At 48.3% G+C, this 15,920-nt stretch overlaps 1 pseudogene; it reads left to right on the plus strand.

Moving 5' to 3' along the window:
* The first annotated feature begins 5,998 nt into the window (after positions 1–5,998).
* On the plus strand, positions 5,999–7,800 carry LOC119462592 (uncharacterized; annotated as a pseudogene).
* The last annotated feature ends 8,120 nt before the right edge of the window (positions 7,801–15,920 follow it).

Consider the following 15,920-nt stretch of genomic DNA (forward strand, 5'->3'; position numbering starts at 1 on the left):
ATACGAATAAAAAAGAGAATTATAAATTAGAAGTTTAACTTTAAATGGCAACAGTGATTTACATTTCCACGTCATGCCAATGACTCTAGATAACTGGATTCTAAGGGCGTCAATATGCTCGTCCCAAAGCAATATTACTCGAAAACATTATGCCGAGAGTTTTCATACTAGTAACCATTTCTATTGTTTTGTCCCCATACATAATGTTAATATTTGAATTCACTGGCTTATTTTTAGGCCTAAAGAACACAGCTGTGTTTTCTTTTTTATTTATTTCTAATTCGTTCATCATTGACCAGTCCCTCAGCTTAGAGAGCATGAGGTTCGTTTCAGACTCTATATCTGTACAGTTTGTTCCTGAAACAAATATACTGGCGTCATCAGCATACAGGACATATTTCGCGCATAGGTAAATGTTCATTAAATCATTGATATAAGCATTAAAAAGAAGGGGCCCCAAAACACTTCCCTGCAGAACTCCTTTTGAAATAGGCTTCATACTTGAGCAATGCATATCTATCTGAACAAATTGCTGTCTGCTTGCCAGGTAAGATTTAATTAGTGCTAAACAATGACCTTGAATGCCATAGCTATCAAGTTTTTCAAGCTATGTTAAATGGTGAATATTATGGAATGCTTTGCTAAAATCCATATAGATGCCAAGCACAAGTCTTCTTTCTTTAAACTGGGATAAAATGAATTCCTTTCGTTCCAACAGTGCATCTTCGGTAGATTCAAGCTTTCTGAAGCCGAATTGGGCTTCAGAAATTTGATGGCGCATATCTCCAAACTGGTGCCATTCTGGAAATTCATTCCAAGTGGATACGCCTGACAAGTTCACCGGCTACAATTCGTAAATTGCAATATGTGTCGTAAAGGAATTATAACTAAGAAACTAATTAGTGAATTTTTGTTAGCTGAATATGTGTTTTGATTTCGCGTGCTACTAATTATGTCTGCCTCTTCGAATAACCCAGCTCAACGATAAGAATTATGCTACCTGCCACAGGAGACTTTTTAAATTCCTTAAAACTTGATGTGGAACATCCGGTGTGCGTGTATATATATATATATATATATATATATATATATATATATATATATATATATATAAGAGCGTTTTCCTTCAATACAGGAATTTCTTGTGAATACAGTTCTTCTGTTTATTTTCTTCACATTTCTTTCATCTGTGTTGCATTGTGCTGCCAAGGCATTGCTATAAATCTGCACCAACTTGCCCACCTTTCTGTCATTCTGCCCTAAATGTAATTCATTACTGACGTTTCTGTATTCCATGTATCTCGCCAATAGCTTCTGATCATACTACACAAGAGTAGCTTTAGGTCCATGAATGAAACAGGAGCTCCACTTTCGTGGCCTCTATAAGTGATCGACAGTGGTGCACCGACGGGGGGGGGGGTTCAGGTGTTGTAACCCCCCCCCCCCCTGAGACCGAGTTAAATCCCCCCCCCCCCCCGCGCCCAACCCCACCAGTCCAACATGTACCTTCAGTGCTGTGTTCACATTGTCATTACTATTCAGGAGGTGGCTTACGGTTCGAATTTTCCTGATTAACAAAAACACTCTATCACTGTCTTGTATTTATTCATTCACTCTTAAATTAATTTGAGTAAAACGCTGAAGAAATCAACATCGTCATCACCTTGGTGTCATTATATTATTATAATTATTAGGCATTTTCTTTGTTGTTGGATTCCTCTCGCTAAAGCAAGGAAATTGCATATTATGCAAAGTGCTTGCTTCCCCCCCTCCTCCCCACCACAAGAATTCAACCCCTCCCCCCTGGCAGAGATCCTGGGTGCGCTACTGGTGATGAATGCCGCTGCCTGATCCACAGGCCAGAGGTGAAACCTGGGCAGTCTTCACGGGGGGGGGGGGGGGGGGGGGGAGGGGGGGCTCATTAAAATATTGAGAGAGAAGGGGGGACCTCACTGCATACTATGAGCGATAAAATGCCTGCATTCTCAGGGGATGCCTGGGCCCCCAGGGCTCAGAATCTGCCAGTGCCACAAGCTCATTTCATTGTAAGCTTCGGCGAGGAGGCACCAAACACAATTAAGCCACGCACAGATACTTGTGCAACTAGCTTAGTACCATGTTTTTGTATGTTTCCACTACTTTCACTGTGCTAATACTCTCATCTATTTACATGGCCGACGTGCAGACTGCCATTCACAATGCATGTTAGGACCATTGCTGCCAGATCTTAGACATATCAATCCTTAAAAATAGTTAAACCCCTGCTAAACATTTGCCATCTTGACAGTGGCAGTGCAAAGAGTGCACTGCCACTGGTCCTAACATGCATTGTGAATGGCAGTCTGCACGTCGGCCATGTAAATAGATGAGAGTATTCGACAGTGAAAGTGAATAAAGCTCTATTACTACACACTGACTGCTTTAGCAGTCAGTGTGTAGTAATAGAGCTTTATGAATGCTTGTGCCTATAATATATTTTATGGCGAAAGTAACTGATAGTGCTTTAGTTGTAAGAATGCTTGTTTGCAGATTAACAGACTCACATGAAATAAAATAAAATCCCAGTGCTGCAAACAACACTCTTGCTTGTGAGTTTGAGGTGTCAGTGAAAAACTCTGAGCATGCATACTTATATTTCAGTTCTAGATAGTGCAGTCGTATAAATGGCAAACCTAGCACATGCTTGGAAGTTTAAAAAATGAGGTGTCACACTCTTTGCACTGCCACTGTCAAGATGGCAAATGTTTAGCAGGGGTTTAACTATTTTTAAGGATTGATATGTCTAAGATCTGGCAGCAATGGTCCTAACATGCATTGTGAATGGCAGTCTGCACGTCGGCCATGTAAATAGATGAGAGTATTCGACATATCCTCTACTACAGTGTGGCAGCGGTGTTCAGGATCGGAGTGACGAAGAAGTAGTTTAATGATTTGAAAATGTAGAGAGGTCGGCCGGAAAATGAAACATCTGGCCTGCTACTCTACATAAGCAAAGGGGAAGAGGGGAAGAAAGAGGGTCACAATGGGGGATGACAATGGGAGGAACGAGGTGAAAGGACACATTGCACAAATGTTATCACAATCGTGAGTACAGGCCCGTGTCACCTAAGAAACGTGAATAGCACGCCTTGTCTCTATCGTCTGCCAACTCTGTGGCCATGCGCCCAGCAAGAGGTCCTCCGACAGTGGTCCATTGTATAAATGCCTCAAGGATCTTCTGAGTAAACTATAACATAAGTGACGCACTTGACTGGGAGGAGGGTGAGAGGTGGAATGGGGCTTTGCCAACCACACACATACACAGACATTTCGGGGAGGGGACGATCCCATTGCAGTAAGTAATTGGGCGCGTTAAGCTAAGGCGCTCGAGCGTGCTCTAGCAAGCAGAGTGCGCTCTTTTAAACTTAATGGCTAAAAAGCTACTTCCGGTGCGTAATTACGGAGCGCACTCTACACGCCCCACCCTGGAAACGGTGTGCGAGTGCGCGCGCCTGCACGGCTTCCGGAAAAATGACGTTAAGTTCCGAAGGCGTCGCACTCGAGCGCACTCGAGTGTACTCCTTTGGAGTTCGGAGCGGGCTAACTTAACGTGCCCATTGAGTCTTTTGTCGTAAGTGATCAAGAGTGATTTGCACTATTGTGATGTTGGGTGCTGTACTGATGGACTTGATGGCATCGTGTGAGGTTTGCAATTCAAATAGTAGTGAGTTGGGCGTTTCCGCCTTGTACGTGATGGAAAATATAATATCGGGGTGAGATGGGCTCACATGGTTTTGTTATGCTCAGCATGTCACAGATGCCCATTTCTGGTAAGTCTCACAAGATGCCACAGTGCAAAGTTGTGTCACGTACAAGCTTTTTCCATATCTCGGAATATAGATAGAAAAAATCTGATGGGCTCAGTGTATACTAATTGTGGTTGATCGTCAACTTGCCCTCCCTAAAGCCGCATTGATTAAGGATTAAGTAGCTTAATTTCTAGAAATGCATAGACAGCTATAGTAAGTACCACAGCCATGTAGCTAGCTGCCGAAGATGGATCCCTTGCTTCCTTGAGAAGAGGAATTACAATGGCTTTTTTTTTATGCAGTACGAAGATGCCCACAATGACAGATTTTGTTATAATTTAAAGGATCATTATAGTGTTTCAGGGTGCAAGTGTTTTAATATCTCGTGTATATATAATTCGATCAAGTTCGATCAAGGGGAGGCTTATTACAGAAATTTAAGAAGGCTTTAAGCTCAGAATGATAATGGCATTGTGGAACATACTTGCAGTTGAGTTGTTTTTGCTCAGCCATTTCATATAAAAGAATGTTATAATGTGCATTACTAGGAAACATGTTCAAAATTTGCAGCTCCCACCCTCCCAGTTGAATTTTTTGCCTGGCCTCATAATGTGTTCCCTTAATTGATAATTAGCCAATGGCAAAGCGTGTCTTCGCTCTCGTTTTAGCCTTCCAAGACCACCAAACAAGACCCACGACTGAGTCACCTTTCAGTACAGTTTTGAATGCATTTTCAAGATCTCCGGGATCGGCCCAGTTTACTATTACTCTATCAAGGATTTGACTGAACGATACGCACGAGGACGCGGCTAATCCCTGGGACGCGGGAAAATAAAGCTTCCGAGCTGTGGTGCAGTGCGTGCGCAATGGTGGCTGCCGCATCAGTTTCTCTGCGGTCCAAGTCAGTAATGTTTGCGCAGCTATGATGGCAATAAGACGCACAGCGCTGGAGCAAACGTGGTGTCAAGAGGCCAGTGGATAATCATTCTACACAAGAATAGCTTCACTAGTTGCTTCGATCTCGCAAACGACTCGCGGTGACAGCCTTTCCTAAGGTAGACAGCTAGCCAATATGGACCCGACCCTTTGAGGTAACATTCGAGTGACAGTGCAAGGGCTGCAGTTTCACGTATCCGTCACACTGTAAGTAAGTCTATATTGCGGCGTTCGGTGAGTGCTGTAAACACAGCATGTGGCTGTGTAAACGTCGACATGTAGTGTACGCTTGCAGCGCTTGTTGTCGTCTGCTGCACACACGCTCGCCAAGTGACTTGTGCCTGAGAGGAAACGAGGGAGAAGCGTGCCTGTTCCCTAGGGTTCTCGGGTGCCGCGTGGGGAATACAACGCGCAAGATGGTCAATAAAATTGCTTTTTTTCTCTGCAGGCACCTGATAGCTAATATAATATTTTGCTGTCTTGTAATACTGAGTGCTAACTATTATTATACAGGAACCCATGAAAACATTTTGCGATGATGTCCTTAATCAAAATGTGTATATTAAATAACGCGTAAGACAACTTTCTTTCATATCGATGTAAGTTCAACGCATTGTCTAGTAAGATTTTATATATTTCAATTGTTTTTAGTTTAATTTATTAAAGTGACGTCACTTCCGTGAATTGCTGGAGCCGTGTCTGTGTGGACTCGTCTAGAGTGCCGCGCGGCGCAGGAGACGCTGCCTATTTTTATTTGGTTGATAGAAGTGTTAGGTTAACCGAGCTATCTATATATATTGTTTTTTCATGCTTTTTTAGTTTTTGGGTTATTTTGGTTGTATGTTAGTGGGTAACTAGCTGTAGTGCCTCATAATCAGAACTGGTTTTGGCACGTAAAAACCCAGAAAGAAGAAGAACTAGTTGTATTTTTTGGAAGCGAGTCGTGGCGCACGTGTTGCATTGTGAAAGCAGTGTGGGGCGGCAGTTTTAAACCGTGTTAAGGGAAGCTAGCGGAGGTAGCCGGATAGCGAGATTGCCGTAGGGCTTACCGTGGGGCCTAGTTCAGGTACTTTGGCAGGCTTTCTGGTTAGGTGGTCGGGCGGACAATGGTGCGGCAGGCTAGGAAGGACAGGGGTGATGGCAAGCTGGTGCACTGCGAGGAGTGCAAACGTTGGTGTTATTTGGACGAGACGCACTTCGCAAGTTTAGCCGACGCTCAGGAGGCCAGCTTCGCGTGCAGGCTGTGTGAAGGATTCAAGGGGGCTATGAGGCGGATGGAAGGCGAATGGGCAGCTTGTGTGGAGGAGCTCAAAGGGGAGCTGAAGGTGGAGGGAGAGCGGAGGATAGAGCTCGAAACTCGGGTTGGCGAGTTGCTTGACAGGCAGGGGGCCGAGGCCAGCCTGGTAGAGCGAATAGCTGGCGAGCTACAAAAAGAGCGGGAAAAGCGGGCCGTGTTGGAAGAGCGGGTGGAGGTGCTAATGGCACAGGCTGACGGCGGGGACAGCGCGGAGTCTCAGGCAGAGGCATGCTATGAGAGCAGCGAGGGACACCTAGGGGCCGTAGAACAGCGGGCGAGGGCAGGCGGAAACACGGGGGCTCGACGACGCTACAGCGAGGTAGCGCGGCAGGCTTCGGGTGGGATAGGACGAGCAGCAGGGAGCCCGTCGCCGCGTGTTAGTGGCGCACGGCGGGTGGAGAACCAGCTACCACGAACTGGAGGTCAGCAATCGCAGGCGGGAGGCTAACGTGTAGAGCGAAGGGCCCTGGTGGTGGGGGACTCCAACGTAGCGAGGCTTGAGGAGGGCATCCTTACAAAAGTGAAGGCAGACGGGCAGGTGAGGGTGGAGGCCCAGTCAGGGAAGTGCATGGTTGATGCAATGGCAAAAGCTCAGAAAGTGGTATGGGACAACATGGAGTACGAAAATCTGGTTGTTATCCATGCTGTTCTCAATGATGTGCTGAAGGGAAGGAGCCAGAACCTAAACAGACAGTTAGAGGTTGGGTTGCGTAAACTCAGAGAAGCCTCTGCGAATGTGCATGTGACCATATGCACAATCCCATAGGTCCAGGGCCAGGCTAGCGGTATGGAACAGTGTGTGGTTGAGGCTACCCGGGTCATTAGGGGTCTGAGCCGAACACTTGGGTACGGCGTAATGGACGTAAACTGGGACGCATACGAGTCTGGCTCCCACCCTTTTGGAACAGAGTGTGGTTGAGGCTAACCGGGTCATTAGGGGTCTGAGTCGAACACTTGGGTACGGCGTAATGGACGTAAACTGGGACGTGTACGAGTCTGGCACCCACCCTTTTGGAACAGAGTGTGGTTGAGGCTAACCGGGTCATTAGGGGTCTGAGCCGAACACTTGGGTACGGCGTAATGGACGTAAACTGGGACGTGTACGAGTCTGGCTCCCACCCTTTTGGAACAGAGTGTGGTTGAGGCTAACCAGGTCATTAGGGGTCTGAGCCGAACACTTGCGTACGGCGTAATGGACGTAAACTGGGACGTGTACGAGTCTGGCTCCCACCCTTCTGCACGGGATGGCATTCGATCACAACAGTGGTGCCACGGGCAAGAGGGTAGGTAGTAGGATAGGGCGCCAAGCTACGGCTTTTTTGGGGGACCCAGAGCCCTAAGGCCACCAGTGTAGACGAAGACAGACCCAGAGAGGCCCCAAGACTCAAGAAACGTAGAGTCTGTAGAGGAAATAGACATAAGCACCAGGGGCACAGTTATTCTGACATAGGTTCCATTAACATGCAAGGTGGCAGGAATAAGCTGAAGTGGGAGGAGATAGATGAGCAACTAAGCCAGGAAACGCTGATGGTATACGGGTTTGTGGAGACACATCTTAGGGACATGGAGCAACCTCCCTGTAATCCTGACTATGCATGGGAATATTGCAATAGAACAGAGGGCAGCAGAAAAGGGGGTGGAATTGGGGCATTCATTCATAAAAGTATGAATTGGCAAAGGGTCTGTAGCGCCCACCGACGCTGCAACGCGGGGCGCTTTGGTCGGCGCTCCCAACCGGTGCCTTCGCGCCGACTGTCAAGGAAGTAAACAATAAAAAGAAATGCAGCGCGTGCTCGAAGCGCAAGCTCGGCACGCGCAGTGTTGTTCCAGGAGCTTGAGACGCTGGTCGTGGCGGCCTCCGCACGGCTGGCTGCCTTCTCAGTAGGAACGACGGCACGGCTCGTTCGCCGCCGTCATGTTCTTCCTACAATGGTGACCCGGACGTGATCGGCCACGACGCACACCGGCCACGGCGCTCACCAGGCCACGGCGCTCACCAGGCCATGGCGCTCACCGGCCACGGCGCTCACCAGGCCACGGTTCGAGCACGCCGGTCACGGTACGAGCACGCCGGCCACGGTTCGAGCACGCCGGTCACGGTACGAGCACGCCGGCCACGGTGCGAGCGCGTGGTCACGGTACGAACACGCCGGCCATGCGGAGCGGTGACACGTCAGCTATTCACTCCTCGGACCATGGCCCTGCGCCTAGTGCTGACTGGCCTGACCCTGGCCCTGATGGTTCGGGCGACTTTTACGAGGACCAGGTTCGGCTCGGGGATGCCAGCAGCCTACGGCCCGCGGCCCCTTACGATGCGGACCGTCAGCGGGCTCTGCTCGAGGGACCGTTCCATCGGGCGCCCGTGCAGCAGCTAAGCCTCACTTGTCCTACCAACGATCCGACGCCGTGTTCGATATTGGCAAGCTGCAGCGCCGTAAGTCACCGCAGCCGTGGCCTCGTCGTTGAGTGCCCGCCTCGGCTGCGGGAGGTCGCGGGTTCGAAACCAGGCGGCCGCCGGTTACCCACCGGAATACAAATCGAGCAAAAGCGACCCCCGGCCAGACGCCCGGCTTTCTTCAGGGGTGCTCGCTTGGGAGAAGCTCCGCTAACCCCGCCGTCCCCCTCGGGGGATTAGTTTCGAACAACCCTGCAGCCTGCAAAGGTGGTTACAACCCGGCCTGCGTGGCTCAACCTCGAGTGATGCATCGATGCGCTGCCCACAGCACGCGCGTTCCCGCACACTGGTAACGCCCACCCAGGGGCCCACAGCTCTCGCGCCTGTACAAGTACGTCACAATCACCTGGACCGTACACGACCGTCTCCCGGAGAACTTCATCAACCGCCCTACCCTAAGCACCGTGAAGAACGACGTCCCCGTTAAGGTCTCCAAGATCGCCATCAACCAGCTGGAGAGGCTTCCCTCCGACAACGGCAAGTTGGTCTTTCAATGCACGGCCTTATCGACGCGCAGGTCACCAAGGCAACCATCGCGCTTGGTTCCATCTTCGAGGACACCTGCACGAGCAATGCCCAGTGCAAGCCTCGCGGGGCCTCGTGCAGCGAGGGCCGCTACCTCTACAAGCTATCCGAGCCCGTGAGCCAAAGTCCAAGCACCTGACCAGCCGCACCGCCACCGGCTAGCTCTGCGACTACTCCGAGCAGTGCGTCTTCGCCCAGCTGAACGGCGTCTGCACGGACCATCTGATCGGCGACTGTGCTCTCGAGTTTGTCCGCTCGCTGGACGGCAAGACCTGCGACAAGCTACAGACCACCGCCGGAAACGTATTGGATAGCCCTGCAAGGCCAACAGCGAATGCCACACTGCCGGAGCCGCTTGCCTCAAGGACTGCTGCGCGTGCGCCAGCAACAGGCGCACCTAAGATGCAGGCTGGAGTACAAAGATCCAACTTAGCTTCTCTCACTTCCTTCATCGACGTTCCGTCTGGGCGGGGAGCCCTGTAGCGCCCACCGACGTTGCAACGCGGGGCGCTTTGGTCGGCGCTCCCAACCGGTGCCTTCGCGCCGACTGTCAAGGAAGTAAACAATAAAAAGAAATGCAGCGCCTGCCCGAAGCGCAAGCTCGGCACGCGCAGTGTTGTTCCAGGAGCTTGAGACGCTGGTCGTGGCGGCCTCCGCTCGGCTGGCCGCCTTCTCAGTAGGAACGACGGCACGGCTCGTTCGCCGCCGTCATGTTTTTCCTACAGGTCAAAGAGGAATGCAAGGAGCATTTATGGCGAAAAGGGAAAGTGGCATGAGAGCAGACACTCCTTGGCTTTGTATACGTGTGGACAGGAGAAAATGCCAAAGAGGAAAACAAAAAAATGCTGGAATGCATATCAAGTGACATTAATGAGCTAGGAGAAGGGTGCGAGATTATTATACTAGGAGATATGAACGCACACATAGAAGACATGGACGGGTACACAGACTCAACAGGCAACATGATGCTGGATATGTGTGAAATGCATGACTTAGTTGTATGCAACAGTACTGAGAAGTGTGAAGGGCACATAACATGGGAGGTAGGGAGCCTGCAGTCGACAATAGATTATGCACTAATGTCGCATAGGATGCACGATAGGCTAAATGTAATGAGCATAGATGAATATGGCTCCAGAAGTCTAAGTAGTGATCACAAACGTATTAAGGTGAGTTTTGGAAGAGAAATGAAAGTAGGTAGGAGGCAAGATGAACAACCAGGTGGGATATTTTACTCGGAAAAGCAGCTGGAAATAGCAACCCAACAAATTGAGGAAGTAATCACAGAGGATACTAAAACAGAATGGACATATGCAAATTTAACAGGGCTTTGAGCTAGAGCTTGCTAAGGTACGAGTCATGCCCAAAGGGAACAGAAGACGTAAACCCAAGAGCTGGTGGGATGAGGAGGTTAAGAAGGCCATAGAGAAACGTCAGGAAGCATCCAGGGAACACAGATACTCAAAGCGGAAGGGTGAACCAGAGGCTGATGTAGACACAAAATGGAATAACTTCTTAAACTGTAGAAGGGAAGCATCCCATTTGATCAATGAGAAGATTAGAAGAAAGGGGGGTCAATGGTTGTCAGAAGTAAACAAAAAGGATAGAAAAGCAGCGAAGAAATTTTGGAAACATCTCAACTCCTTGAGTAATAACACTAGCCTAGAGCAGAGGTTTATAGTTACAGCTCAACGTGTTCGGCTAGAAGGAGATGAGGCAATGAAACATATGAGAACAATGATGACAGAAAAATTCAAAGAAAGAAACATAGCATGTCCTCAATCAGGTGAGGATAGACTAGTCAGTGCAGTGGCTCCACTGGCACAAAGCGAGTGGGAAAGGGCAGAGAAGAGGGTTCCTAGTAGCACGTCGACAGGTGCTGATGGCATCCCAATTATGTTGATAAAGACATTGGGCCCAAAATCTAAGAAAGCATTAAGACAGGCAGTGAGCAAAATGATAATGGACGGTAAAGCCCCCGACGGGTGGAGACTGAGCAGGATGAGCATGATATATAAGGGAAAGGGGGACAAAGCCGACAATAAACAACTACCGTCCCATAACAGTGACGTCAGTGGTTTACAGGGTGGTGAGCGAGGAGGTGCTGGGGGAACTACAAAATGGGTTTCGGAAACAAAGAAAGTTAGAAGATAATCTGTTCTCAGTGACGCAGTGTATTAAAATAGCTGAAAATAAACACAGGCCCCTATGGTTCGCATTTATGGATATCAAGGGAGCCTATGACAGTGTAATCCAAAAGGATTTGTGGGACATACTGGACACTCTAGATGTGGAAGATGGACTGGGATTCATAGCGCTAAAACGAGACAAGGACGAGGAAGAACACGGGACGACCGCTCGTCCCATGTTCTTCCTCGTCCTTGTGTCGTTTTAGCGCTATGAATCCCCAGTTAAGATTACAATGACCTACCAACACGCCCAAACTTCTTCCCTGCTAACGTGGAAGATGGAGTAAGTAATCTTTTAAAAGATATCTATAAAAGTAACAAGGTGCTTATAAAATGGGAAAACAAGGTATCTGGGCCTATAGAGATACAGCAGGGGCTTAGGCAGGGGTGCCCTCTGTCACCTCTGTTGTTTATGCTGTATTTACAAGGATTAGAGAAAAAATTAGAGAGGAGCGGACTTGGCTTCAACCTTTCCTATTCCAAGCAGGGAGAATGGATTAAACAGTCATTACCAGGACTGATGTATCCAGATGACATTGTACTTATGGCTGACAGCAAGGAAGACTTGCAGAGATTAATGGACATCTGTGGTAAAGAGGGAGATAGCTTAGGTTTGAAGTTTAGTAAAGAAAAATCGGCAGTCATGACTTTTAATGATAATCAGGGCAGCGAGCATAGGATACAGGAGGTTATGCTGGAGGTGGTGGATAAGTACAAATACCTTGGAGTGTGGATAAACAATGGGGCTGAGTACCTAACCGAACATGAAAAATATGTAACGGCTAAAGGTAGCAGAAATGCGGCTGTGATGAAAAATAGGGCACTGTGGAATTACAATAGGTACGAAGTGGTGAGAGGGATTTGGAAAGGGCTGATGGTCCCTAGTTTGACTTTCGACAATGCGGTCCTGTGCATGAGATCAGAGGTTCGAGCAAGGTTGGAAGTTAAGCAGCGAGGGGTAGGTAGACTGGCTCTGGAAGCCAGCAGCAAGATAGAATTTGAGGAGCGATTGAGAGAAATGGCAGAAAAGCGGTGGGCAAGGAGAGTTTTCAGTTATTTGTACATGAGGAATGTTGATACAAAATGGAGGAAGCTGACCAGAAAACTGTCAAAAAAACTGAAGAAACTGACCAGAAACAAGAAAACAAGAAACTGACCAGAAAACCAATTTGCCGCACAAACCTTTTCTTCAATTCCTTCCTGCCCAAGACAGCATCCGAATGGAACCACCTCCCCGCCTCGGTCGCCAGCAATCCGGTTCATTCATCCTTTCAAACTGCTGTTTTTAACATTATATAATGATTCACCACTCCTCTCTGTAACGCCATCAGGCATTGAGAGTATGTTAAATAAAATAAAATAAAATAAAAATCAAATATTTGGACTGCAGGAGGGGTGCAAACCAGGAAACAGCAGTTAAGAAAAAGGTTAAGGAAACAGAGAGGGGTCTGTGGAAAACAGGGATGCAGACGAAATCAGCACTGGGAACATACAGAACTTTCAAGCACGAAATTGCAAAAGAAAATATCTATAATAATTCTAGGGGAAGCTCTTTGTTGTTTGAAGCCAGGACGGGAGTATTGCAGACTAAGATGTACCGAGTCAAGTACCAAGGTATAGACACATTGTGCTGTGCGTGTGGAGAAGAAGAGGAAACGGCTGAACACCTCATACTTTTCTGTAAAGGGCTTAACTCTACAGTGCAAAGCAATGGAACTGATTTTTTCAAAGCATTGGGGTTTAGGGACAGTGAAGGCAAAATAGACTTTAAGTGGGTAGAAATAACCAAACGGAGATTATCTGATTGGTGGCTAAAATCAAGGCAGGGGTGAAATTTCACCCACCACAAATACAAAATATGTTAATAGTGATGGCTAGGTGGCATATGCCACCGCCCGGTTTAAAGGGTTCAGCCTCATCCATCCATCCATCCGGTTGCCCTTGTGAGGCTTCGTGTCGTTTGAAATGAGAAGCGATCTCGAAAACTCCGCAAAGTTATCCATAATACACTGTCGTCGAAGCGGCCTGAGACTACGCGAAAGCCGTTTACGCAGTCATTTGCTACGAACGAAGCGAATTCTACAAAAGCCACGTCAAATTCAATTCGAAGCGGGCAGCGGGGACCGCCGCCATGTTTTACGTAAACTACGCAACCCCGCAAAGACGGTAATGCTAAATCTAAGAAACAGCGTGCGTGCGCTATACCAATGCCTCCTAAAAAAAATTTGAGAGTGTTAGAATTTTTTTTTTTTGGGCGCCAAATGTTTGGGGCCCCAAAGAGCTTTACGGGTGTTAGCGTTGGGGCATGCAAGAGTGAACAGATTTAGAATAAGGCTTTGCGTTTGCGAATAGCATCTTGCGCTTGCAGCGCCACTACAATGTCAAAGAAAGACTATTATAAATATTAGAATAAACTATACCATTTCATGATAGGAAGAGTAATTTTGACTTTCGTGGTTTTGCGTTTAATTACAATTGAGTGGTTATTCTATCAGCAGCAAGTGATTTGTTGTGCCTAATTTTCAGTAACCAACTTGACGTGCCTTCACCAGCCAAGCTAATCCACGTTAGTCCTACGCGCCATGAAATCGACAATCGAATTCGGAATCAACGTCGTCTAATGAATCAATCTTCGTTACACACGTTAGTTGAGAGAAAGCGATAACCGCAGTCACTTCTCCTAGCTTACGAACTTCACGCGTTACCACAAATCAAGCCTAGTTTGGTACTCAGAGAGCCGTCGCTTCGATGGGTGCCGCCATGTTTGTTGACACAAAGCTTTTGGGGCTGCTTTTAGGGCTCCCACCAATGCCTCCTTTAGAAGATGCCTGCCGCGTGAGCCAAGAAGCTGGTTCCTGCCCCTCTCCTCTTTCCTCTCCTCCACCGGTGTCGGCTGTGAGCGCTAGCTGCGGCGGCCGCTCCAAACCTGAACCATGTGATCCTGCCTCTGAGATTGTAGCAGCATCTGTTGCAATCCCGGAGGCAGGACCCGCGGTCTCTCATCAAGCCATTGGTCGAGCGCGTGCCAGCCTCGTAATCGTCACTTCCTCCGCAACAAGAAGTAGGGTCGGCATCGAGCGCCGTCTCTCCGCGACCACCCTGAACTATGGGAACCTCCACTCCAATAGGAAAACGAGCGACGCGGCAGGCATCTAGTAAAGGAGGCATTGCTCCCGCTAAATCGGTGAAATAGTGTGCCCAACGCAAAACCCAAACGCACTTAGCATCTCGCGCATGCGCAGTGGTGTCGACGCTATTTCTTTGGTGCCCCTATTCTAAAACTCTCTATTGGCTATACGCTATAGGTCGTATAGCGTTCTGCGCATGCGCAGTGACGACCCGCTATTTTATAGCATTGACATGTGCCGAGAGGGCGCATGTCAAGCGAAGAACTGCGAATGAAGTATGGCTTCAACCGCGAAATGTGCACAATGTCAACTAGTGTCGGACTTGAGGATGGATCAAACTGTAACGGCGAGATCTCGTAATTGACGTCGTTAACTTGACGTAGGACTTCATAAGGCCCTGTGTAGCGAGAGAGAAGCTTCTGGGAGAAACCAACACGACGACATGGTGACCAGAGGAACACCCAAGCACCTGGGGCGAACTTAAAATCGTGATAGCGCCGATTGTATCGCTTTTCTTGTATATCCTGCGATGCCAATAGACGAGATCGGGCGACTTAATGCACCATGTGAGCACAATCGATGACTTCACGAGCGTACTCAGTTGTAGCACGTGGCACAGAAGGTAGGATGGTGTCAAATGACAATGTGGGGTCGCGACCATCATCATCATCATCAGCCAATATTTTATTGTCCACTGCAGAACGAAGGCCTCCCCCTGCGATCTCTAATTACCCCTGTCTTGCGCTAGCGTATTCCAACTTGCACCTGAAAATTTCCTAACTTAATCATCCCATCTGGTTTTCTGCCGACCTCGACTGCACTTCCCTTCTCTTGGTATCCATTCTGTAACCCTAATGGTCCACCGGTTATCCATTACATGGCCTGCCCAGCTCCATTTCTTCCGCTTAATGTCAACTAGAATATCGGCTATCCCTGTTTGTTCTCTGATCCACACCACTCTCTTCCTGTTTCTTAACGTTAGTCCTAAGATTTTTTTGTTCCATCGCTCTTTGTGCGGTCCTTAACTTTTTCTCGAGCTTCTTTGTTAACCTCCAAGTTTCTGCCCTATATGTTAGCACCGGTATGGTCATGACCATACAAAAGATAAAAGGGTGAATATCCTGTGGTGTCATGTCTGGACGAGTTATACGCGAATGTCACGTAGGCCACCGTGGCGTTCCAGTCACGGTGATTATTGGAGACGTACATCGACATCATCTCTGAGAGTGTTCGGTTGAGACGTTCCGTAAGACCGTTCCTTTGTGGGTGGTAGGCGGTGGACAGCTTATGCTCTGTGGCACAAGAGCGGAGGAGGTCGTCAACATTTTGAGACAAGAACGAGCAGCCGCAGTCAGTAAGTAACTGTAGAGGTGCACTGTGGTGGAGGATGATGTCATGGAGCAGAAAATCTGCGATGTTAGTTGCGGAACTAGTCCGCAATGCCTTGGTTATCGCGTAGCGTGTCGCGTAATCGGTAGCGACGGCGATCCACTTATTCCCTGTAGTCGCCGTTAGAAAAGGGCCAAGCAGGTCAAGGCCTATGCGATAGAAAGGTTCAGAGGGAACTTCAATTGGATGGAGTCATCAGACAGGTGGCAGGGT

This window comes from Dermacentor silvarum, chromosome 8, assembly GCF_013339745.2.
Source record: "Dermacentor silvarum isolate Dsil-2018 chromosome 8, BIME_Dsil_1.4, whole genome shotgun sequence".
Lineage (NCBI taxonomy): Eukaryota > Metazoa > Arthropoda > Arachnida > Ixodida > Ixodidae > Dermacentor > Dermacentor silvarum.